Raw genomic sequence first — 27,274 nt, 5'->3', positions numbered from 1 at the left:
GGGACCAGACAGCCTTTAGCAAAGAGCCCCAAACCCCATACTCCTAAAGCACCCCCCACAGAATACCACGAGGGACACGGTCGAATGCTTTCTCCAAATCCACAAAGCACATGTGGACTGGTTGGGCAAACTCCCATGAACCCTCGAGCACCCTATGAAGGGTATAGAGCTGGTCCAGTGTTCCACGACCAGGACAAAAATCGCATTGTTCCATGATCCCTTGATCTCCTGTCAAAGCAAAGAAATCCTCTAATGGTCGCCAGCCTGTTTCCAGGGTTGCATAGCCTGACCACAAGTCAACATCTCATCAACCTCTGTTGAAAGCCTGCAACCAAACTCACTTGACAATGTCCCAGAATGTTACTTGGATCTCAAGGAAGTGTTCAGCAAGGGAAAGGCCTGTGGGCTACCACCTCATCATCCCTATGACTGTGCAATTGACCTACTCCCAGGTATGTCACCACCAAGAGGGTGCTATGCATGTTCCAGTGCCTAATTAACGATGTTCTATGGGACATGCTAGGTAAATATGCCATTGCTTATATTGACGATATCCTCATCTACTCCCCAGATGAAGCAAGTCACAAGGATCACGTTTGAGTGGTTCTCAATTGCCTGCTTAAGAACCACCTCTATGTCAAGGCTGAGAAGTGTGAGTTCCACCAGAAATGTATGTCCTTCTTAGGATATGTCATCAGTGCCAAAGGAGTTAGCATGGACTCATCCAAGGTCTCAGCGGTCACTTCTTGGCCCACACCTGCATCCATAAAGGACCTCCAATGTTTCTTGGGCTTTGCAAAATTCTATTGCCGGTTCATCAGGGGTTTCAGCACGATCACTGCACCTTTGACCACTCTGCTCAAGAAGGGACCCAAATGGCTCCAATGGAACCCCACAGAAGAAGAAGCCTTCACCCACCTGAAACAAGCCTTCACCTCCGCTCCAGTGCTACAGCACCCTGACCCGTCTATGCCTTTCATTCTTGAGGTAGATGCATCTGATACCAGAGTAGGGGCCAGTCTGTCTCAATGTTTCAGGGAGAAGCAGAAAACCTATCCTGTAGCCTTCTTCTCCAGAAAGCTCTCATCTGAAGAAAGAAATTATGACATAAGTAACAGAGAGCTAGCCCTGGAAGAGTGGTGACACTGGTTAGAGAGAGCCACACATCCATTCATCATTCTCACAGATCACAAGAACCTGGAGTATCTTAAGAAAGTGAAGAGATTAAGCCCTCACCAGGCCAGGTGGGCACTCTTTTTCACACATTTTGACTTCACCATATCATTTCATCCAGGGTCCAAGAACTCGAAGGCTGATGCCCTATGTCATGTCTTTGCTCTGCCTCACCAGAGCCCAGTCACACACCTGATTTTTCCACAACACTGCTTCTTACAGTCCATCACCTGGGATCTCGATAAGGAGGTGAGGGATTCACAACCATAGACTTTACCCAGCAATCTTCCACTAGGGCTACTATATGTTCTGAAATGCGTAAGAGGTAAACTCATAACTTGGGCTCATTCGTCTCCCGCCACTGGGCACCCCGACAGTCAGCGCACTTATCAATTGCTGAGAAACAAGTATTGGTGGGAAAACATGCTCACAGAAACTAACCATTTCATTGCCTGTCTGTGTCCAAATGAAAGTGCCAAGAAACCTGCCTACAGGCAAGCTCTGTCCCCTCCCAGTACCTCAGAGACCCTGGTCCCACATAGCCATCAATTTCATCACCAACCTCCCTACCTTTCAAGGCAATACCACGATCATGGTAACAATCGACTGCTTCTCCAAAGCCCTCAAACTCTTCCCGTTACCAGGCATCCTCACAGCATCACAAACAACTGAACTATTTCAGCAAGTCTTCAGGTATTATGGCATTCCTGAGGACGTTGTCAGCAACTGGGGATCTCAGTTCATCTCACACTTCTGGACATGCTTCACGGGCAGACTGGGGGTGTTAGGACTTGGGACTGTCTTGGCCTCTACAGGCCGCTGTTATTTCTTTTTCTTGTTATGTTTGTTTTGACTGCTAGAGGCCACTATTGTTCTGTGTTTTGTGTTTGTTTTGACAGCCTTTGTTTTCATGTGCCTTTTGCCCCACCTGTTCTTCATTTTCTGCCCCACCTAGTTTCTTAATTACCATGTGTATATATACTTCCTTAGTTTGGTCTCTAGTCACGGAGTCTTTGTGCTGTTCATGGCTAGTAACCTCTGTTCCGTGTACCTTGCCTATATCCTTGTGTTTTTTTGGTATTTTGCTTTCTTGTGGACTTTTTGGACTTTGTATTTGCCATTTTTGGATCTTCTGAGTGTTTGGATGATTTGCCTCTTCTTTTCTGGTTTTTGGATTTTTTGACTTCGAACTTTTGGATGTTTTATTTTTTCCTTGTATCTTCTGAGCGTTTGGATTTTACTTTTGTTATTTTTTGCTTTGGATTTTTGAACTTCTGAGCATTGACAATAAACTGTTTTGTACTCTACTTTCGCCTCACTCCTCTGCACTTGAGTCATTCCCCTGGTGGCCTAGTGGGGGGTTGCTAGATTACTACACCGGCAACCCGGGTTTGATTCCCAGCAAAACCCTAACAGAAAGACTCCGTCATGACAGACTCAGCAGAGGCTTCTTCAACTGTCTACCCGGCTAACCTTCAGGGAATTATGGCTGCTTTAACACGCTTTGGAGCTACCATGGACACTCATGGACGAACACTTGCAAGCCAACGTGAGGCCCTTATTCGCCACAAGGTACTGCTTCAGCAAATTGGGAAAGCCCTGGCACAGCTGACTCCTCTGCCCCCATCTCCTCCTCCTGATCCTCCCCCTGCTCCACCATCTGCTCCAGTGCCTCCTGCCACGCTGCCTCCTTCACCTCGCGAACCCTGCCTTCCTGCACCACAGAGGTATGACGGCAAGCACAGTGAGTGCCGGGAGTTCCTTACCCAGTGCCAACTCACCTTTGAGCTCCAGCCTACCACCTACACTACGGATCGCCACAAGATTGCATATGTGATAATTTTGTTAGCTGATAAGGCACGAGCTTGGGCAACAGCCATCTGGCAGAGACAGGGACCCGAGTGTTCTGATTTCAAGCTGTTTACGGAGGAGATGCTTTGTGTCTCCGATCAGGCGGACATCAGTAAAGATGCAGCCAGGAAGCTCATGTCCATCCGGCAGGGAGGAAGCGTTGCAGACTACGCCATCTCGTTCCGGACGCTCGCAGCAGTCAGTGGATGGAGTGAGACTGCCCTGGTTTCAGCCTTCCACCATGGTCTGTCTGACCCCATCAAGGACGGTCTGGCCTCTATCGGATGCCCAAGTGACCTCAAAACACTGATCTCACATGCCATTCATCTTGACAACAGGATTAGAGAGTGTCACCAAGTCCTGAGCTTCCCCTGTCTCACTGCCTCAACCTGGAGTCCGTCTACCTCCTCCCGTGACTGTCCTGAGCCCATGCAAGTGGGCCGTACTCGTCTCTCCGCGTCTGAGAGGGAGCGCAGAAGGAGGAACAAGTGCTGCATCTACTGTGGCAAGCCTGGCCATTTCTGAGCATCATGTCCCGAGCTCTCGGGAAAAGGACCACCCCGTCCAGCCGAGGGAGGGTTGTGATGGGGACTACCCTCTCTCCCGAACCTCCTGGCCAAGGAGTCTACATCCCAGTCTCCATCTCCTGGGGTGATGGCCAGGCCTCTTGCCAGGCCTCTTGCCAGGCCTTGTTAGACTCCGGGGCAGCTGGAAACTTTATGGATGTCCACTTCGCCCGAAGAATCAATGTCCCTACTACACCTCTTGAAGTCCCGCTGTCTGTGTCTGCCCTGGATGGCCAAGCTTTAGGTGATGGAAGAGTCACCCAAGTAACTTCTCCAGTCTTTCTCCAGTCTCAAGGTCACAAAGAAGAAATATCCCTGCACCTGATTCATTCACCAGAGTTCCCAGTGATTCTAGGCCTTCCTTGGCTTACCTGCCACAACCCTCGCATAGACTGGGTAACAAGCCAGGTTGTGGAATGGGGCCCTGCTTGCCATGCCTCTTGTCTGCTCTCTAGCTCTCCTGTGTCTCCTGCTGAGCCCCCTGATCTCACCGAGTTATCTCAAGTTCCCACAGAGTACTGGGATCTGAAAGAAGTCTTCAGCAAGAGTAGGGCCGCCGTTCTTCCTCCGCACCATGCCTACGACTGTGCCATCGACTTGCTCCCTGGGGCTACCCCTCCTCGGGGCAGATTGTTTTCCCTCTCTCAGCCAGAATGCAAGGCCATGGAGGAAATACATCAAGGACGCCCTGGCCTCTGGGTTCATTCGACCCTCCACCTCACCTGCTGGTGCCGGCTTCTTCTTTGTCGGCAAGATGGATGGGGGGCTCCGACCATGCATTGACTACAGGGGCCTGAATAAGATCACTGTGCGCAACCGCTATCCCCTTCCACTGATGTCCACAGCGTTCGACCTGCTCCAAGGTGCTACTTTCTTCACCAAGTTGGATTTACGGAATGCGTACCACCTCATCCATATCCGACAGGGAGATGAGTGGAAGACTGCCTTTAACACCCTGTCAGGGCACTATGAGTACCAAGTGATGCCCTTTGGACTCACCAATGCACCAGCAGTTTTTCAGGCCCTTATCAACAATGTCTTGAGGGATACGATCAACCAATACGTTTTTGTCTACCTTGATGACATTCTGATATTTTCCAAGACCTTGCAGGAGCACCGCCACCACATCCGCCAGGTTCTCCAGAGGCTGCTACAGAATAATCTGTTTGCTAAGGCCCAGAAATGTGAGTTTCATGTCCCCGAGGTCTCCTTTTTGGGTTTTATTGTACGGACGGGACAACTCCAGATGGATCCAGCCAAGACCCTGGCTGTCCAGGACTGGCCCACTCCCAAGTCTGTTAAAGAAGTTCAGCGGTTCTTAGGATTTGCTAACTTCTACTGCAAGTTTGTCAGGAACTTCAGTTCTGTAGCAGCGCCCATATCGGGGCCACCAGGCCTCTTGTACGTCCCACGTCAAGCCCGGGCCAAGGTTCTCCAGTGGGGTCACTCATCCCCTCTCACCGCCCACCCGGGAGCTCGGAGGACCCTGGACTTCTTGAAAAGACGCTTCTGGTGGCCAAGCATGGAGAAGGAAGTGAGGTCATTCGTCCTGTCCTGTGACATGTGCACCAGAAGCAAGAACCCATGACAGCATCCCCAGGGCCTCCTGCATCCTCTGCCCATTCCCCGGCATCCCTGGTCCCATGTGGCAGTCGACTTCATCACGGGCCTTCCAGACTCACAAGGTAACACTGTCATTTTGGTCATAGTCGACAGATTCTCCAAGGCCTGCCGCTTCATACTGCTGTGCAAGCTCCCTTCTGCCCTTGAAACAGCCAAGCTAATATTTACTCATGTCTTCCGAGTCTTCGGGCTCCCACAGGACATCGTCTCAGACCAGGGGCCTCAGTTCTCCTCCTGAGTGTGGCGGGGGTTCTGCAAGCTCATCGGGGCCACTGCCAGCCTCTCCTCTGGGTTCCACCCCCAGTCCAATGGCCAGACTGAGAGGCTCAACCAGGACCTGGAAACCACCCTGCGAGGCCTGGTGATGGATAACCTGACATCATGGAGCACCTGGCTGCCATGGGCGGAGTATGCCCACAACACCCTGCAGTCATCGGCCACCAGGTTGTCGCCATTCCAGTGCCAATTCGGGTTCCAGCCACCTCTGTTTCCGGAACAGGAGGAGGACACTGGGGTGCCCTTGGTCAACCAGTACGTGAGATGGTGTCGCAAGACCTGGAACAAGGTTAGGAGGACCCTCATCCAGACTTCCAGGGCCAACCAGACTCAGGCCAACCGCCATAGAAGGCCTGCCCACATTTTCCGCCCTGGGCAGCGGGTTTGGCTGTCCGCCAAGGACCTTCCTCTGCAGGTGGAGAACCACAAGCTTGCCCCTCGTTATGTTGGCCCCTTCAAGGTTGTGCACAAGGTGAACCCTGTCGCCTACCGGCTCCAGTTGTCCCGGACTCTAAGGATCAACCCCACATTCCATGTATCCCTGTTGTGGCCCGTACTGTCGTCCTCTTATGCCCCTGTCCCTAGGAATCCCCCGCCTCCCCGCATCCTCCAGGGTCAGACCGTGTTCACTGTGCGCTGCCTGCTGGACTCCCGCCGGGTCCGTGGCAGGCTTCAATACCTAGTGGACTGGGAGGGCTACGACCCTGAGGAGCACTGTTGGGTCCCCGCTCGGGACGTGTTAGATAAAGAACTTTGTCGGGACTTCCATTTGGCCCATCCTGATCGCCCTGGAAACGTCAGGAGACGCTCCTTGGGGGGGGGGGGGGGGGTCCTGTTAGGACTTGGAACTGTCTTGGCCTCTAGAGGCCGCTGTTATTTCTTTTTCTTGTTATGTTTGTTTTGACTGCTAGAGGCCACTATTGTTCTGTGTTTTGTGTTTGTTTTGACAGCTTTTGTTTTCATGTGCCTTTTGCCCCACCTGTTCTTCATTTTCTGCCCTGCCTAGTTTCTTAATTACCATGTGTATATATACTTCCTTAGTTTGGTCTCTAGTCATGGAGTCTTTGTGCTGTTCATGGCTAGTAACCTCTGTTCCGTGTACCTTGCCTATATCCTTGTGTTTTTTGGTATTTTGCTTTCTTGTGGACTTTTTGGACTTTGTATTTGCCATTTTTGGATCTTCTGAGCATTTGGATGTTTGCCTCTTCTTTTCTGGTTTTTGGATTTTTTGACTTCGAACTTTTGGATGTTTTATTTTTTCCTTGTATCTTCTGAGCGTTTGGATTTTACTTTTGTTATTTTTTGCTTTGGATTTTTGAACTTCTGAGCATTGACAATCAACTATTTTGTACTCTACTTTTGCCTCACTCCTCTGCACTTGAGTCATTCCCCTGGTGGCCTAGTGGGGGTTTGCTGGATTACTACACTGGCGACCCGGGTTCAATTCCCAGCAAAACCTTAACAGGGGGTGTCAGTAAGTCTCATGTCAGGGTATCACCCCCAGTCAAGCAGCCAGGTAGAAAGAACTAATCAAGAAATTGGCTGTTTCTTAAGAATATTCTGCATGTGCAATCAGGGGGACTGGGCATGCTTTCTCCCATGGGCCAAGTATGCACAGAACTCCCTCAGACACTCCGCAACTCAGCTAACACCATTTCAGTGCATACTAAGCTACCAGCCACCCTTGTTCCCCTGGGATGACACACCAAGCCAGGTACAAGCTGTCGAGGATTGGTTTTCATGCAGCCAGACAGTATGGGAGGAGGTACACCAATGTCTCGAAACTGTCAATGCCCAATATAAGGAATATGCAGACAAACATCAGGCAGACAATCCTAACTCTTCCCCGGGCAACAGAGTATGGGTAGCAAACAAGAACCTAAGGGAACCCAACACCTGCAAAAAAACTTCAGTCACGATATATCGCGGCTGAACATTTCACGTCTCCAGTCTAAAACCTGCCATTCCAGGCCCTCTGGCTGAGAACACGCTGGTCCAGGATCACCCAGCTCTCGACATAGAGGGTGAACCCGTCTACCAGGTAAGCAAGATGCTCAACTCTAGACGAAGAGGAGGGCAAGTCAAATACCTGGTAGATTGGGAAGGGTACGGCCCTGAAGAACAGAGCTGGGTCACTGCCAAGGATATACTAGTCCCACTCCTCAAGCAAGAGTTCCATGCACTTCATCCTGACAAACCAGCACCCAGAGGTAGGGGGTGTCCCAGGAAGAATGTGTGTGGGGGGATCTGTCAGTAAACCTGCAGAGAGCACTCTGACTACAAACATGGACACCTCGAACTACAATCCCCAAGGTTTGCAGTGCCCTCTGTCTCCCGATTACTGATTACAGCTGACACACATTCTCCTAATCACTGCTCTCCCTACTTAAGCCACTCTCATGCACCACTTCAGTGCAAAGTATCGTTCTGCTCTATCAGTCCATACCAAGCCTTGTTATTTCTGACTGTCTCTCAATTTCTGACTCTTTGAACTCCCTTTCACGTTTTCACCCTTTTGTCTTCTCTCATCTACGTTGTTTGCCGATCGCCTGACCCTTGCTAGTTTACTGACCACGATTCCCATCTCTCATTTTGGCTCTGTTGACAGTTTGCTTCCCACTTTCATCTGCACATACATCCATCAGTGCCTGCATTCTGACAATATAGAGCAGGGGTATCAAACTCAAGGCCCGCAAGCCAGATCCGGCCCACAATATAATTATATACGGCCCGTGAGATAATTTCATATGGCTATTATTAATGGCCTGCCAGTAAATAGCACTCCCACCACTCATACTACAAATCCCACTATGCACTACAACAGCTGCCATGCAGGTCAAGACCTGTGCACCAACCCATTTTCCCGCGCTGCCAATGACACATTGATCAGTGGTCAGTGGATAAAAGCATCGGTCAGCACTTTTTACAGTGACATTTAAGCTAGCCTGACCCCCAAAAAATGGCCAAATGAAAAGTGGACTTTGAAAACAGGGATTTTCAAAACAGGTGGAAGGCAGAGTACCTGTTTGTTGACATCGGAGGTAAACCTGTGTGTCTTGTTTGTGGAGCTAATGTGGCCATAATTAAATAATATAACATAAGATGGCATTATGAGACAAAACATCAAGACAAGTACAAAAACCTGGACATACAGCAGAAGCTAGAGAAGGCAGAAGAGTTTAAAAAGAGTCTGGTGTTACAGCAAGCTATGTTCACAAAAGCAAAATCACAAAGTGAAGCTGCCATGGAAGCTAGTTTTGTAGTGGCAGAAAAGATAGCCAAATCAGCCTGGCCTTTTACAGAGGGAGAGTTTTTGAAGCGCTGCATGATTAAAGTGTGCGATGTCTTGTGTCCAGATAAAAAGCAAGCATTTTCAAATATAAGTCTCAGCAAAAATAAAGTTGCTGATCAGATATGTGAGCTTGCCACTGATTTACAAGCACAGTTGATGGAAAAGGGAAAAGACTTTATTGCATATTCCCTTGCTGTGGATGAGAGCACTGACAAGACTGACACTGTATAGCTGGCAATATTCATCTGTGGAGTGGACTCCAGTTTATGTGTTACAGAGGAATTTGGGGGTATTAAACCAATGCATGACACAACCACAGGAAAAGACATATTTGAAGAAGTATCTAAATGTGTGAATGACATGAAACTGCCCTGGGGCAAACTTACGGGACTGACGACAGAGGGAGCACCTGCAATGTGCAGGGAAAAGAGTGGATTGGTGGGACAGATGCAGGAGAAGATGCAGAGGAAGAACTGCACAGGTGAGCTGACAGTGCATCACTGCATCATACACCAGGAAATGCTATGCAGCAAAGTCCTGAAGATGGAACATGTCTTAAGCACCATAACACAGACAGTTAGCTTTATAAGAGGCAAAGGTTTAAATCATCGGGCAGTTTCAGCCTTTTCTGGAGGAAATACATTCTGAATTTGGTGACGTGCCTTATCACGCAGAGGTGCGATGGCTGAGTCGAGAAAAGGTGCTCAGCAGATTTTTCGAGCTGCATGAGGAGATTTGTCAGTTCATGGAAAGTAAAGGAAAATACTCAACAGGGATCCAGGATGAAAAGCGGCTGTGCGAGTTGGCCTTTCTGTGTGACATAACGAAGCATCTTAATGCATTAAACCTCCAGCTTCAGGGACGGGACCGTGTGATTACAGACATGTATGACAGTGAAAGCTTTTCAAGTTAAGTTGCACCTGTGGGAGATGCAGATGCAGAAAGGGAACTTATGCCACTTTCCATATTGCCAAAAAAATCACAGTCCAGGTCTCCACCGCTGTGTTTCCAGCTGCGCTTTTTGCTGATAAACTGAACACACTGCGCACTGAGTTTACACAGCACTTTGCCGATTCTGAAGCACAGAAATTTAACTTTGAACTGCTCAGAAGTCCATTTGCAGTTGACATGGAGAAAGCTCCGGCAAACATCCAGATGGAACTGATAGAACTCCAGTGTCGGGGGCGTCGTGGCTCAGGTGGATAAGGTGCCATACCATAAATCCGGGGACCTGGGTTGGCGCCATACCATAAATCCGGGGGGCACGATGCCCCAACTCTACCTACACGCTGCTCGAATGCTCTGCATGTTTGGTAGTACATACCTGTGTGAGCAACTTTTCTCTGTGATGAAGATGAACAAAACCACACAAAGAAGTTGTCTCACTGATGCACATCTCCACTCTATCCTGAGAGTTTCCGCAGCTCAGAGCCTAACCCCAAATATAAATGAACTTGCAGCCAAGAAAAGATGCCAAGCATCTGGCTTGGAGAAATGAAATAAGAGAGAAAACTAAATAGCTTTATGTTTCTTGTTTCTGGACTTTTTCCTGATATCACATCACAGTTTTTATTTGAAAAATTTGCAAATTTTCATCAGCTTGAAATATTCATTTAGCCTGATTTTTTGAAGAAAAATATAATTTTATATTTAACGTGTTGAGGAAAAAGTTGTTGTATTCTGGCTATTCAAATTCATATTGCTGATTAAAAAATATTGTCAGTTTTTGACTGTTCAATAAATGTTAATCCTGTTTGGCCCTCGACTTAGACTGTGTTTTCAATTTTGGCCTGTTCTGTGATTGAGTTTGACACCCCTGATATAGAGGCATAAACTGACATTAAAATACTTTGGAATCATGAAGACATTTTTATGACTATTGAAAACAACTTTAAAATGTTGCCAGTAAAATGATTTAAAATAAAGCAAAAACATTACTTTTCTAAAAGTCTGCTATGAGAGCTGAACAGAGCATCTTAACAGACAATTACATGACAATGCAAAATCCCATTTCAGTAATTATCTTATTGTCCAGATTAGAAAATCATTTGGTTTAAGTGACAACTGAATGTACCTACCACAAACAGCCACTGAGAATGGCATATTTAAACATTTCTTATATAATTCTTCAAAAATTCAAGTTGGCTGTGATTTGTCATAACTCTGATGCCTATAACAGGACTGTTGTAAACACTGAATTTAGCTTGAATAACTGGAAGAAAGAAAACAGCGCACATTTGAATGAGGAAAACCAGACTGTCCTTGGCAACATGTTTGACACCAAAGGTGCACTGATGTAAACTAAATCAAACATACTTTTATATATTTTTTCCATAGGTTTAACTTGGCTCTGGCTGATGTGCCATGTGTGTAGCCTGTTATAGCACTGCAGTGACTGTTAGAGTTGAAAACAAGTGAATATCAAGTGTTACAGGGTTGAACTGACCTGTGATAGAAGAACTGATGTGAATTGTGGAAAGCAAACTTAGCCTGTGTTATATGCTGTGTGTAATACATGGTGTTTTGTTGACTTCATGAATGAAAAAGTCATATCAGTATCAGTAAATGTGGAGAATATTATTTAGCTACCATGGTCACCACAAATAAAGACACCAGACAAGTGTGTAAGATAGCAGCCACAGTAAATGATTGGTTGGTCCCCACTGAATCAGGAAAACCAGACTGAACTTGGCAACATGTTTGATGCCAAAGTTGCACTGATCTAAACCAAACAGTGTGCACAAAAGCAAGCGTTGCACATATTTGACTAAAAACAGAAACACTAATGTTGAAACTTAACAAACTGATTCCTACCTCCATGACGGAGGAGCAAGGTCTCTCAGCAGCAGTGGCGGCTGGTAGTCTTTCAAACAGGGGAGGCTGGTCGGTTACGATATTTCCAGATTTTAAAAGAAAAAACACATCAATTTTGCCCATACTCTTGCCTCTGATCTGGCTGATTGTTGGCAGGGTCACAAACTGTGAAATAACAGGTTCTTTTGGCCCATTAGCCTACTGTCCAGTATACATGATGGTGGTGTTGTGGGGGGGGTATATTTTAACATTTTATATTTTAAAATTGTGGTATGTTGTTTAAAAATTGATCATTATTGAAAGCAGCTCTTTGTCAGGAACCTCAGCAGTAATAGCAGAGTGTTCTGGAATAGGCACAAGCACTGACCTTGGGGAGCCAAACATAGAGCTGGGTGCCACACATTTCATTCAATGACACTTTCCCTATATTTTACTTATTTTGACTGAGACATGTTTTATTGACAATTTTGATAACTCTTCACTTTTAATCCAGGTCTGTAGTGTGAAATGTTCTCGGCTGTGTTTTTGTTTAAAAATGTTTCCCAAATTGTAGCTGTGTTTAATTCATATCCAGAAAAATATATATTCCAATATAATATACTCAGCATAAACATTTTAAATAGATTGTATATTTTTGGTCCATCCATGACATATTACTAAAGTAGCCTATTTACTGTTGTTGATGTGGGTCACTTGCTGTTAGCCAATTCACTTTCTCGTACCAGGAGAGCTGAAAGGAACGAGTATTATTCCCTACCTTTTTCACCAAGTCAATTTGAGGTGTTGGTCTACCCTGCTCTTTAATTTTAATTTTTTCCTCGAAAGGAAGACTGGCAAATGGCTTCGCCAAAATTAAATCAGCAATGCTTGGCATCCGTGCACAGCTTTCTTGCTAGCTGACTAGCCCCCTCAAGTTCAAGTTCAGTCACTCAAATAAACGAAATTTCTGGAACTAAGATAGCAAACTTGACAACACTATATTTACAATGAAAATATATACAAACTAAAAAAGCTGGTAGAAACGGTATGTAATGAATGACATTGAAATGTAAGCTGATCTCTTACAATACACCACAGCACTTGCAAATCCGCATGGGACTGAACTGAAATTCACCGCTGCCTGTCTATAGTTGAAACGAGCTGTCAATCAAAGAAAATATCCGGCCGCTTTCACCAATCACCAGTCTCCTCGCGGAAACTGCCATGTCCCTCCCACTGTGAGGCTGGGAGTCCGTGGGCGGGCATTTTCGCAGTATTTGTCCAATAACTATCTTGCATTTTGAGATTGACAAGCACATAGCTCCCAAATGCCATTGAAGTCCACTGAGGCTGGGAGTCCGTGAGACTCCGTGGGCGGGCGTTTTCACAGTATTTGTCCAATAACCATCTTGCATTTTGAGATTGACAAGCGCATAGCTCTCAATCCACTGAGGCTGGGCTGCATCGCGCTGTCACGAGGGGGAAAAACTCACGCACACATTAGGCAAACTGGGGAAAGTTATAACGGAATGATTTCACACTGTAGTTGGGTTGAGCACATATTTCTATGATTCTGGATCTGAAATAACAGTGTTATAAGGTCGGCTATAACATAAGCCTAGCGCAATTCATCCTACACGATGTTCGTCATTTTTAGAGGAGGCTGAACCTCCCTCGTTGTCTTAGAGCAATCACCCGTGCTCAGCAGTCTTCTCTGCTGTTCTCGAGACTTCAGTGTCAGAGGACTCAGTAGCACATGACTGTTCTTCTGCCTGAAATAATAATTCTCCATTAATGAGCAGCTTGTCAACAGAAACAAATTTATTAAACTAAATAATAAGCAACAGTAAAAAGAGAACAGAAGAAATTTGCATAAATATCAACACGTGTGTATCTGGCTCCAAATCTTTTTTTTTTTCTATAAGTTGAACTTGGTTCTGGCTGATGTGATGTGTGTGTAGCCTGTTATAGCACTGCAGTGACTGTTACAGCTGAAAACAAGCGAATATCAAGTGTTACAGGGTTAAACTGACCTGTGATAGAAGAACTGTTGTGAATTGTGGAAAGCAAACTTTGCCAGTGTTATAGGCCATGTGTAATACATGGTGTTTTGTTGACTTTATGACTGAAAAAGTCATATTAATGTCAGTAAATATGGAGAGTATTACTTAGCTACCATGGTCCCCTTAAATAAAGACACCAGACAAGTGTGTAAGATAGCAGTCACAGTAAATTATTGATTGGTCCCCACTGAATCAGGAAAACTAGATTGTGCTTGGCAACATGTTTGAAACTAAAGTTACACTGATCTAAACTAAACCAAACATATTTTTATATATATTTTTTTCCAGAGTGTCATGGTCCTACCTGTGGGTTTCCTCTCTTCAGGTAACATCTCCACTCCTCTCCACTCAGCATTACCGGCCACGCCCGCATACACTTCCTCTTATTAACTCTCAGTGGCTGTCATTGGCTGTTGCCTATCACCTGCTCCTCCTCTGTGTGTATTTAAGCTGCTGTCCTCCCAAGCTTCAGTGTCAGATCGTCTTCTAGGCGTCGACTCCGTCAACTTTTCAGTCCTGGTAACCTGACCCTGCATTTCTGTCCCTTATCTTGCTACCTGATCTGTGACTCTGTGTTCCAGCCTGTTCCCCACTCCTGCCTGTTGTGCTGTCCTGTCTGTCTGCTGAGGGACTGCTCGCTGGGAGACTGCCTGAACACCTAGTGCCATCAGTTTACAGCCTCCCTACTCTGACAACACCTGAGCCTGTCTGATCTTTGCTGCTAAGCAGGGTCGAGCCTGGTCAGTGCTTGGATGGGAGACCGCAGACATCACCAGCCATCCCTGCCACTGAACTTCACACACACACATCCTCCCAACTCCCTTTCTCCTGTTATCAATAAAACTCAACATTTAACTTGCGCTCTTGGGTCCTCGTCTGTTTCCCCTAATGCAGAGGTTCAACGTGGCTCTGGCTGATATGACGTGTGTAGCCTGTTATAGCACTGCAGTGACTCTTACAGCTGAAAACAAGTGAATTACAGGGATGAATTGACCTGTGATAAAAGAACTGATGTGAATTTTAGAAAACAAACTTAGCCTGTGTTATACACCATGTGTAATACATGGTCTTTTGTTGACTTTATGAAAACGTCATATCAGTGTCAGTAAATGTGGAGAGTATTATTTAGCTACCATGGTCCACACAAATAAAGACACCAGACAAGTGTGTAAAGTAGCAGCCACAGTAAATGATTGGTTGGTCCCCACTGAATCAGGAAAACCAGATTGTGCTTGGAAACATGTTTGGTACCAAAGTTGCACTGGTCTAAACTAAGCCAAACAGTGTGCACAAATGCAATCATTGTACATATTTGACTAAAAACAGAAACACTAATGTTGAAACTCAACAAACTGATTCCTACCACCATGATGGAGGATCAAGGTCTCTCGTCACTCTTCCCTGCCGTTCTGGAGACTTCAGTGTCAGAGGACTCAGTAACACATGACTGTTCTTCTGCCTGAAATAATAATTCACTATTAATGAGCAGTTTGTGTACCAGTGTGCACACGAGCAAACGTTGCACATGTCTGACTAAAAAAGAAACACTAATGTTGAAATTCAACAAACTGATTCTAACCTGACAAATAACATTATTACTGAGTAAGTGATCTGTCCACATTAATTCAAAGTCATTATTATATTGTCTTAACTGTACTTGGATGTAAACAAAAAATTGTGTTATACAAGACTCTACATGATAGGCTGCAAAGCTTTCTCTAACTGGCTAAATCTGATCAGAGGCAGAAACCACAGTATTGAGTTAAATCCAGGGGGGGAATCTGCATTATTCTGATGTTTTACATTTAAGCCATTATTTGTAATCATTTAAAATTCCATCACTTCATACTGACCATCATTTATGACAAACCTGTTTCTTCCATGGACAATCATTTCCACCATAGTCATATGTTATTTCTTCTCCTGGCTGAATGTCCCTCAAAGCAAATAAACAGAGGTGTGGTTTACCCTCTGTTATGACCCTCTTCCTTTTGCAATTTGGATGTCTGTGGTCATCACTGACGAGTTGTTCAAGGCTGCCATCTTCTTGGGCTGCATCAATACTTGAGAATGAAAAAAAAAAGAATGAATAGGCTTGAAAATATTAAATTAGTGATTAAATTGCCTATTGTAATTTGCCATTATTTTAATTCGTCTCGTCTCCTCTTCTTCCGCTTTATCCGGGACCGGGTCACGGAGGCAGCAGTCTAAGCATGGAAGCCCAAACTTCCCTTTCCCCAGACACCTCGGCCAGCTCCTTGGGAAGAACACCGAGGCATTCCCAGGCCAGCCGAGAGACATAGTCCCTCCAGCATGTCCTGGGTGTTCCCTGGGGCCTCCTCCCGGGGGGACATGCCTGGAACACCTCCCCAGGGAGGCATCCAGGAGGCATCCGAAAAAGATGCCCGAGCCACCTCAGCTGATTCCTCTCGATGTGGAGGAGCAGCGGCTCTACTCCGAGCTCCTCCCAAGTGACTGTGCTTCTCACCCTATCTCTAAGGGAGCGCCCAGCCACCCTGCGAAGGAAACTCATTTCGGCCGCTACTTAAACTCCTCCACTTGAGGCAGGACTTCTCCACCAACCTGGAGAGGGCAAGCCACCCTTTTCCGGTCGAGAACCATGGCCTCGGACTTGGAGGTGCTGATTCTCATCCCAGCCGCTTCACACTCGACTGCAAACTGTCCCTGTGCATGCTGAAGGTCCTGGTTTGAAGAAGCCAACAGGACAACATCATCCGCAAAAAGCAGAGATGAAATCCTTGGTTCCCAAACAGGAGTCCTTCCAGTCCCTGGCTGCGCCTAGAAATTCTGTCCATAAAAATTATGAACAGAACCGGTGACAAAAGGCAGCCCTGCTGGAGTCCAACATGCACTGGGAACAGGTCTGACTTACTGCCGGCAATGCGAACCAGACTCCTGCTCCGTTTGTACAGGGAACAGCCCTTAGCAAAGAGCCCCGAACCGCATACTCCCGAAACACCCCCCACAGAATACCATGGGGGACACGGTCAAATGCCTTCTCCAGATTCACAAAGCACATGTGGATTGGTTGGGCAAACTCCCATGAACCCTTGAGCACCCTATGAAGGGTATAGAGCTGGTCCAGTGTTCCGCAACCAGGACGAAAACCGCATTGTTCCTCCTGGAGCCGAGGTTCGACTATTGGTCGAATTCTCCTCTCCAGTACCCTGGAGTAAACCTTCCTGTGTTAAGAAAAACTAAATTATGCAGAAATGTAAAATTCAATCAAAACCTTACCACCATGTCTTTTTCTTTCCAGTAGAAGTCAAACATGAAAACAGCACATGTTCTGCGATAGGTCCTCTTCCTCCTTTCTGATTCTTCACAATTTATTAACTCCCCACTGTACTCCACTACACAGTCTTCTTTTCTGAAATGGGCTTTGGCAAACACCCTTCAACCTAGTCAAACATGTTACAAATGTAATTTTTTAATATGCTAAAAGCTTTGGTTAAGCTATTTTTTTCATAAGAAATCCATAACTACATTAAAAGATATCATTAAAACAGGCTACTACATACATAACAGCTCTTTTTAAGGTGCATGTATTTCTGTCAGGATATGCAAACAAAAAACTATTAAGAGGGCTCTAGAGGTTCATTTATTACCACCCTGTAGCCTGTCTGCTGCTCTCTTTGTCATACTTTTTGTCACTGACTGCTATGTCCAGCAATCTGCTATTAAACAGTTTTAATTTTTTTAGTACCTAGATTTTTAATAAACAATTCAAACACTATCAATTTCTTCCTTTGTAGCCGACATGAAAACAATTTTAGCTCAGCACATTTCTGCTATTAGTCAGCCTGATGAAGGCATGTTAGGCCGCCAGTCAGAAACACTGAACACAGATTGGAGAGGTGAAAATGCACCATATTAAAGGTGTGCTGGATTCATACCTCAAGACAAAACAGAGAGTATGCTATATATTCTACACAAGCGAGGTCATGTATTTTCATTTGGCAGGTGGCTGGCTCTAATTTTGGACCCTAAATGTATAACACACACACACACACACACACACACACACTACCTTTAAAGGAGTTAATGTATTGTACTTCCAATTCTGCTGTCTTGTCCAGTGCATTGACAGCATGTTCTATAATAATAATAATAATAATAATAATAATAATAATAATAATGATAATAATAGGTTCAATTTATATAGCGCCTTTCTAAAACCCAAGGACGCTTTACAATTATAGACAGGAAAAAAAAGTCCACCAAACAGGGGTCAGGATGTAATTCCAGTGGTGTAGCAGCCACAGTCCCACCAAAAGGCGCATGAAAACACGTCCCACACCACCAGCACAGCCACCGCAACGCCACCAGCAACATCACTCGAACACCACACCATGGATCCACAAAGCGAGCACAGAAGCACCGCCATGCAGAGTGCTGGTATGTCCCAAACCGCCTGCACAGCCGCCGCAACGCCACCGAGCAACATTGCCCGGAACATCACGCCAAGCATTAAAGCACAGAGCGCTGGACAACCACGATGTCAAAATGAGCAACGAGCTCACTGCAGTCCACAGCTGGGAGCACAGGCATCGCCCACAGCGAACCAAGGCCTGGAGGGGATCGACGCCCAAAACTGGGTCCAGAGCTACACCACAAGCGGCGGACAAAACACTCAAATAAACATCAAATTACACAAACACACAGAAAAAAGAAAAAAAAAGTAAAAATAAAAAAGGAGAGAAAATAAAATTGCATTCTCTAATGGCGATTTCCTCCTGCTTCTCCTTGCAGCCATCAAAAATCCTATCATTAAATGCAAAACCATTATAATATCACAAGATATCCCCAAAAATCTTACATTTAATAAAAATGTTTTGGGTTATGTAAGACAGCTAAATCTAGACTACATGATGTATAGGCAGATAGCACTGCTAGTTATATTTTACTGCATTCATTTTAAACTCAAGTCAATTCAGTCAAAAAATTAACCACTCAATATCACCCAAGTTAAATTGGGGGGAAAATTGCAGGATGCTGAGCCTCAAACAATATCCCACCTCTCCCCCACCACACAGTAACTAATCAGCCCAAATACAATATATACATACGTTAATATAGTAGCTATATGATGACTTGCAAGCATATATGTTGATGATGATAAATGCATTACTAAAATTCAAGCTTATGTACATATGTTTACATACAGTTTATATGTTTTCATATTATATGTACAAATATTTCATGTATGGAAACTCATGTATGGCAATTCTTAGTACAGCCCACATGTTGTCATATTACAAAGCACTCTGCATTGGGTAACTGCTGCTGTTAGATAATCACCAGACTTGGACCTGGGACACACTGCAGGAGGAACATGAGATGCGCATGATTTAGGTCAAACAGCTCTGGAGGCTTGTGTACATGTGGACACACATTTGAACACAAATTTTCAGCTTAAAAACAGCTGCATGTGAAGTGTCTCTCTATCTTTGCTCTGATGTACTGAATGAGAGGAAACGTAAGTCAAACTCAAAGTATTAACAGAGGAGACTCATGGTTCAGCACAGCTCAGGCATGTCTCACATGCGTCTCATGTTCTGCATGCACTGTACCCCAGGCCACATGTTAGCCAATTAGCTAGCGCTAGCTGCTCTGGTAATGTATAGGGTGTTCAGTGTCCAGTGAGAGTAGATCTTCTGGTGGGGGGCTAGCACCTCTGATGGGGGAGCTTGCCGTGTCCTTTTTAGGACAGCTTGTCCATCTTTGGCCTTCCCTCTGGCACCCAGCTCTCACCTGTGGCTCCTAGTAGCTGTAGCATGCACAGCAGCCACACCCCGGTAAACTGCTTTGGCAGGTGGGCTAAACCAGGTGAGGGTAGCTATCAGGCCTCAAGCCCTCAGCAAGCTTTAAGGAATGCCCTTCCCAAGCATGCAAAGTCTGGACTTGTACTGATGGGGCGGAGGTGGCCAACAGTAGGTCCAACAACCAAGAAGGCGAACCAGCAGGCCTTGCAGAAGGCTCAGGGCATGGTGGGGCACAGAAGGAGCTGTGGCTATCTGCTGCATCCATCCCTATCACCAGCCGTCTTGTTCTGTCTTGCCACTGGAGCATGATAGGAATGGACGAGAGAGTGAGGCTGACTCCGCAGAACTCTACCTCACTTTAATCAAATTCACGTGCATCTCACTATATCACCCTTTTCACTTTGAAGTCCTGTGGCAATGGGCGAGCGACAAAGCAGCAGATGTGGATTCACTGGAAGCTGTAGCCGCGGACCTGCACACAGGCAGTTCAGGCCACAGGGTCGCTTCTCGTCGACCGAAGCAGCAGCGGGATTCGGCAGCTGTCTGAGCGACTGAGCAGCTCTCTTTAGGAATGCACTGCTCACCTCCGTAGCCTGAGGAAGGGGCTAGAAAAGGTGCCCTAAAATAGCCTGTTTCTTACAACCCTGGCCAGCATACCATGGCTGGTGGGATCCCATTTCAGCGTTCAAAGAAAAGGAGAGAAAACAAAGAGGGTGCCCCTCACCCTCGCTTCGTGAAATGTATGCATACTGCTTGACAACCCTGACACAGACAGACCAGAGAGAAGAACTGCACTAGTAGAATGTGAACTGTCCAGGTACAACATCTGCATTGCTGCACTGTCCGAAACCCGCCTGGCAGAGGAGGGACAACTCACCGAGGTGGGTGCCAGCTACACCTTTTGGAGTGGCTGCAGCAGCGAAGAACAACATGAGGCAGGTGTGGGCTTCGCCATCCAGTCCAGCTTTGTTAGCAAACTGATAAGCCTCCCCAAGGGCCAAAGCGACCGACTCATGACTCTGCATCTCCCCCTGCCCAGAAAGTGTTTTGCCACTGTCATCAGTGCCTACGCCCCCACCATGATGAACCCAGATGATGTCAAGGACAAGTTCTACAAGGACCTAGAAGCCTTGATTGCCACAGTCCCCAAGTCTGACAAGCTCATCATCTTTGGTGACTTCAATGCTAGACTTGGTATGGACTGGACAGCCTGGGACAGAGTCATTGGGAGAAATTGCATTGGCAAGTGCAACAGTAACAGCCTTCTGCTGCTGAAGATGTGTGCCTCAAACCAGCTTCTCATTACCAACACTATCTTCTGCCTCCCAGTCTGCAACAGAACAACATGGATGCACCCAAGATCGTGGTATTGGCATCTCATCAACTACATCCTTGTTAGACAGAGGGACCGGTGTGATATCAGAGTCACCAAGTCCACATGTGTTGCCAAGTGCTGGACTGACCACAGACTTGTCATTAGCAAGATGAATCTTCACAACCAGCCCAAGAGATGCCTGCAAGGGAAGAAATCTAAGAAGAGGCTGAATCTGGCAAGCTGAAGTCTGAGGACGCCCAACTGAAATTGAGAAATGAGCTTGACACTCAGGTCTGTGCTCTCCAGTTTGGGGTCAAGACCATTGAAGAAGACTGGGCAGCCTTCCAAGATCTGGTCCACACCACAGCTCTCTTCCACCTCATTCCCTCAGAGTGCAAGCACAAGGACTGGTTTGATGAGAATGATGTGGAGATACAGCAGCTCACTGAGAAGAAGCAACAACTACAAAAGGCTCACCAGGAAGATCCTTCATCCCATCCCAAGAAAGCAACCTTTTCAGAGGCTCGCAGAATTCTCCAGGCCAAGCTGAGAGAGATGCAAGACTGCTGGCTGAGCAAAAATGCAAAGAAGATTGAGGTCTATGCCTCAAAACATGACCCCCACTTCTTCAATGCCCTATGCACTCTGTATGGACCACAACCCTTCAGTACCTCACCCATCTACAGTGTTGATGGTGCTACCCTCCTAACTGACAAGACACAAATCCTCAAATGATGGACTGAGCACTTCTGCAGTGTCCTGAACCGGCCATCTGCCATCAACAAGATGGCCATCCAGCAGATGCCCCAGGCAGGCATCAAGTGATGGAGCTAGCCGACCCCATCACTGAGTCCGAGGTGGAGAAGGCCATCAACCTTCTTTCCTCTAAAAAAGCTCTGGGAGCTGATGCCATCCCAGCAGAGGTGTACACGGCAGGCAGTCAACCCTTCATCACTAAGCTCACTGAGCTCTTTCAAACCATGTGGGATCAAGAAGCAATCCCCCAGGAGCTGAAAGACGCCTCTATTGTGCACCTGTACAAAAGGAAAGGCAACCGTCAAGTGTGCGACAAATTATCGTGGGATTTCCCTGCTGTCCATAGCTGGAAAGATCCTGGCTCATGTCCTGCTGAATTGCCTGATCACACACCTTGAGCAGGGTTACCTGCCAGAAAGCCAGTGCAGGTTCAGAACCAGATGAGGAACAGCAGACATGGTGTTTGCCACACGCCAGCTGCAGGAAAAGCGCCAGGAACAGGGACAGGACCTATACATCATCTTGTGGACCTAACAAAAGCCTTCAACACCATGAGCCGGGAAGGACTGTGGAAAATCATGTCCAAGTTCGGCTGCCCTGACACGTTTGTCACCATGGTCAGACAGTCCCATGAAGGAATGCGTGCACAGGTCCTGGATGATGAAGAGGTATCAGATGTCTTTGAAGTGACCAACGGCGTGAAACAGGGGTGTGTCCTGGCACTGACCCCGTTCAGCATGATGTTCACCGCCATGCTGACAGATGCTTCCAGAGACTGTAGCATTAGTGTCCCCATCAGGTACCGCATGGATGGTGGTGTGTTCAACCTACGATGACTCCAGGCTAAGACCAAGGTCCTAAACAATGTCATTCGTGAATTCCCATTCACTGATGACTGTGCCTTGAGCACCAGCTCTGAATCTGGCATGCAGGTTTGTATGGACCTCCTTTCTACTGCTTGCGATGACTTCAGCCTCACCATCAACACTAAGAAAACTGAAGTCACACACCAGCCGGCACCAGGCAAGGAGTACACAGAGCCTGACATTCAAGTTCAAGGGCAGAGACTTGAGGTGGTCAGCAAGTTCACATATCTCAGCAGCATACCTTCCAGAGATGTCTGTGCTGACATCGAAGTGACCAGCAGACTGTGTTCGACAGTCTGGGAGTGCAGAGGCATCAGCCTAGAAACCAAGCTGAAAGTGTACAGGGCGGTCATCTTACCAACACTGTTGTAAGCTTGTGAGACCTGGACCGTGTATGCAAGCCAGGCCAGAAAGCTCAAGCACTTCCATACCACCAGTCTATGGTGCCTGTTGCATATCTGGTGGCAGGACTGAATCCCAGACACAGAAGTTCTTGAGCATGCAGGACTACCAAGCATTCATTGCCTGCTTCAGAAGGCCCAGCTCGGATGGGCAGGACATCTCGTCCGCATGCCTGATAACCGACTTCCAAAGAGACTGTTCTACGGCAAACTGTGTGAAGGGAAGCGCTCTCGCGACCGCCCAAAGAAGCACTTTAAAGACAGCCTAAAGGAGTCCCTAAGGAGCTTTGACATCAACCCGGACATCTGGGAAGAATAGGCGGCAGACAGACCAGGATGGAGAGCCCAAATCCACAGCGGTGCCCTGCAGTCCAAGCAGTGTCGCACTGAAGCAGCAGAAGAGAAGAGAGCTAGCAGGAAAGTGTGTGCTAGCAGCAGCAGTCTAATACCAGATCATGCAGATCATGTGTGCTCCACATGCGGGAGGGGGTTCCAAGCTCGCATTGGCCTCATCAGCCATACACAAACACATAACAAACAGTAAACGAGGGAGATGTCAGTGGTCCTCATTGAAACACAATGGACAAGAGAGAGAGCTGCTCTGCTAACATCAGGTAGCTCTCCTTCAAGTAAAGATTTTACTCTATGACCAAATGCAATGCGATGAAGTTGCTTTTTAATGTTTTTTTTTTTTTAACAGACCTACACCTGTTATTTGTGAGAAATTATGAAGTTTATTTTAATATTTTAAGGTTAACTTAAGCTATCTGATCAGGAGCTATTAAATGTGGGCTTTTAACAGTACAAAAAGGTTTCTTCATGATTTGACAACATGCTTTATTTAAATCATGTCAAACTGTCTCACTGAAATAAATCTTAAAGTCATGATGGCATAACTTACCTTTTTGTTGAATCCACGCTAACACTTGAACTGAAATGCCAGTGTCTCTGTGCCATTCTCTTCCCTGCCTGTCAAGTCAAGGAGTGCTTGTTTTGTATCATCAGTACCGGTACGTACATCCAGGAAATGTGGTAAAGCTGCTTTACACAAGACTGCCCAGTAGTCATGTCAATGTACATGTATTGAACCCATCCAATCTATCAATGGCGTACAAATTAATACTGTTTATTAACAGATGGAGAGTTCATTTCAGTGTTTTCTTTGTATATATGTACTTAATAAATATATTACATCCCTTACTTTTTGCTAAGATGTTATTTGATAATAAATCCTGAGCTTGTCTTAGCACTAGCTTAGGCAAAACTTTAGCTAGCACTAAAGAGCTAACTTTAGCTAAACTTTACCTTTGAGCTAAAAGCTCCAAATTGCATTCAGTTCCACTGGTAATTACCTACAGGAAAAAATTTTAATAGTAATAACATTATCCAATAACCTTTATTATTAATAATACTCACTAAGGCAAAGTCAATAGCAAAGTAAGCCAAGTATGTGTGGAGTGTGTTTCTGCCTCACCAGGTCTGACCAGTAGGTGGTGGCACTGAGTTAACCTCACTTAAGCACACTTAAAGGAGATACGCAGAACCATGGCCTCACTTTTTGTTTGAGACCTCAAGAATGGCATAGGAATAGTTTTAAGCATTAACAATAAATCTAATATAGTAAATTTTATGATTAAAATGATTTATATGGGTAGCGGTCTGAGTGAATGACCTTGACATCTATGACGTCACCGCGGTAAAACTATCGGTCACATCACCATTTTTGCTATACTAAAACACAGAGCTAACTGCAACTTTGATCTTCCATTTTGAGCTAATTTATCACCATGCCATGTAGAAGTGTTGCTGGAGGGTGCAGCAACATGACAGAAGGTGGATTTATGTTGCATTCATGGCCCAAGAATGTTCAAACTGCAAAGATTTGGACGCATTTCATGAGAAATTCATGGGCCCATTGGACACCTACAAAGTGGTCTCTCCTCTGCTTTGCACATTTTACTGATGACTCATATGAAACCTCTGATCTGTTGAGGAGCATTGGCTATAAGCCCATCTTGAAAGAGGCTGCAGTACCAACAATTAAAAGGAAAGAAAACTACAAGAAAAGGAAAGTAAGTTCAGTTGCACCAGTTCTCCCGGAGTGTGAGCCAAGCAGTTATGGCGAAGTACTCAGTATGGAGAAAATGGAGAATGAGTGGACCAGTCGTCAAATTTCTCCTTTGGATATGCTTGCCTCAGCAGCAATATCTTGCCCTTACGTGGAAGAAGCAAATGAACAAAGAACTGAATGAAGGACTGAAAGTCAGATTGTTTCAAAACAAATCGGCCACAAGATCAGCCTTCAAGAAGTGAGAACACAGATGGGTAAGATGTGACTCTCATTTGGTTACATCACAACAACAACACTCGTTGTTTACCTGAATTTAGATTAATACATGTAATTTGTATTGTGTATTTAAGTTCCCAGTATAAAGTTATTTAATTAGCCTTTTAGGTTTTATCAGTGAAAATTAATGCATGTACATGTATGTTGCATAAGTTATAATGCCTATCCTGTTTTAATGAGAGTCACATGAGACTGTCAGTTCAATTCCATCCAATTCTCTAGATGGCTTTGTTCTCTGTCTTTATTTCATAAAGTGGAGCCCTCTGTGGCCGACGTGTTACTATCGGATTCACTTTCAGATGGTTCGAACTGATATGGTTCTATATGTATAGCAGTAGCATGTACACACACTCCAATTTCAGGACTAGCATAGTCAGATGTGTTACTATCTGGGGAATCTGAAGAATCTCCAGTAAATCCAAATGAAGAGGCCACTGCAATCATTCTTGCCTGCTGAGTCTGGCTTTGGTCTATAAGGTGTTTTTGCCTGCAGACCCTCCACTCACAGTATGTTTTGTTTGTTTGTTATTTTCTGCATTATTCTTTGTGAACTACAAAGACTGTTGTGTGTGTGAAAATCCCAGAAGATCAGCAGTTTCTGAAATACTCAAACTGGCCCAATTGGCACCAAAAATGCTTAAAAAGTCACCGGGATCACATTTTTTCCCCCTGTTCAGATCTTTGGCCTGAAAATTAACTGACCTGTATATCCATGATTTTATGGGTTGTGCTGCTGCCACATGATTGGCTGATTAGATAACTGCATGGATATGGATGGTGAGTGTATATATTAATGACAAACCTGATTGGTGTAATGATTGCACAACAAAACATAAAGACATGGACAAATTTGTTGGTACCCTTACAGCTCATTTAAACAATGCTTGATTCCTCCTGAACAGTCATGAAATTAAAAGCAATTTTCTCATGTATGCTTGCATGTCTTTGGTCTGTCATAGAGTAAAGCAAAAAAGTATGAAAATAAATGATTTATTGTTTCTTTTCCAAAGATATTCTAAAATAGCCCAGACAGATTTGTTGGTACCCCTAGAAAATATTATAAATTATTGAATTATAGTGATATTTCAAACTAATTTTTTAACCTTAATTAGTATCACAGGTGTCTTCAATCTTGTAATCAGTCATTCAGACCCCGTCCACACGTAGCCGGGTATCTGCTAAATCAAAGATATTTTTCTACGTTTTGGCCTGTCATCCACATGAAAACACATCAAAAACGAATATTTTAAAAAACTCCGGGCAAAGTGAAGATTTTTGAAAACTCCGTGTATGCCTTTTCGTGTAGACAGAGATAACAGAAAACAGAGTTTTGCGTTTTAGAACATCACAATCTGCGGCAAAAAAAATGACAACAAATCTGCCCTGACGTCAAACGTGCGACCTTTGTTTACTGCAGAAGCCAGATTAAGCATGGACAAAGAGTAATGGATTGGAGTAGTGCCTTGAAAGCGTTAATTATTGTGCAGGTGCTATTTACATGTTTAATTTTAGAAGCCCAACTACTGACAAGATTCCCAATCAACGTTTTCTTGCGTCTTTTGAAGTTTATACTCCAAAATTGTGTTTAGAAGCAATTCTGTCTCCGAGTCTGTCCAGACGAATGAGCTTGGCGCCATGTTTTATGTTTAGGCGGAAGTGACGCCAACAGAGAGCTATTCTGATGTGATTAGGGGGTAGGATTTGGGGAAATAATGCCATCTACAGGTTTGGAATGCTTATGAATGTGATTGAAAACGCAGATGTTCGGTTATGTGTGGAAGGGATTTTTTTCGAAGACGAGGTGGTGTGGATAAAACATTTTTATAAACGGAGGGGGGGAAATGTTCGGTTTTAAAAATACCCGGCTACGTGTGTACATGGCCTCAGTCTATTTAGATAGAGAAAAATCATCACTCTGCCATTTGGTACCATCATGTGCACCACACTGAACATGGACTGAAGAAGAAGAAGACCCTTACTGTCACTGCACAAATGTACAATGAAATTTAGTTCATCATAGGAGAGCAAAGCCGCTGCATACGTGTGTGCCACCACTCTTGGGCACTTCAGCCAAAGGCCATCCCTTGTTAGCCTTGTTAGGTCCTTTACCCAGCCACATACGAAAAAGTTGTAAGCCTCCACACTCTTCCACACTTTCATCTGTTT

At 45.4% G+C, this 27,274-nt stretch overlaps 1 pseudogene; it reads left to right on the top strand.

Annotated features, from left to right (window-relative positions):
• Positions 1-8,448: 8,448 nt before the first annotated feature.
• On the top strand, positions 8,449-10,279 carry LOC132888836 (general transcription factor II-I repeat domain-containing protein 2-like; annotated as a pseudogene).
• Positions 10,280-27,274: the final 16,995 nt, after the last annotated feature.

Source organism: Neoarius graeffei, chromosome 7 (genome assembly GCF_027579695.1).
Source record: "Neoarius graeffei isolate fNeoGra1 chromosome 7, fNeoGra1.pri, whole genome shotgun sequence".
Classification (NCBI taxonomy): domain Eukaryota; kingdom Metazoa; phylum Chordata; class Actinopteri; order Siluriformes; family Ariidae; genus Neoarius; species Neoarius graeffei.
This window is presented reverse-complemented; position numbering and strand designations above follow the sequence as displayed.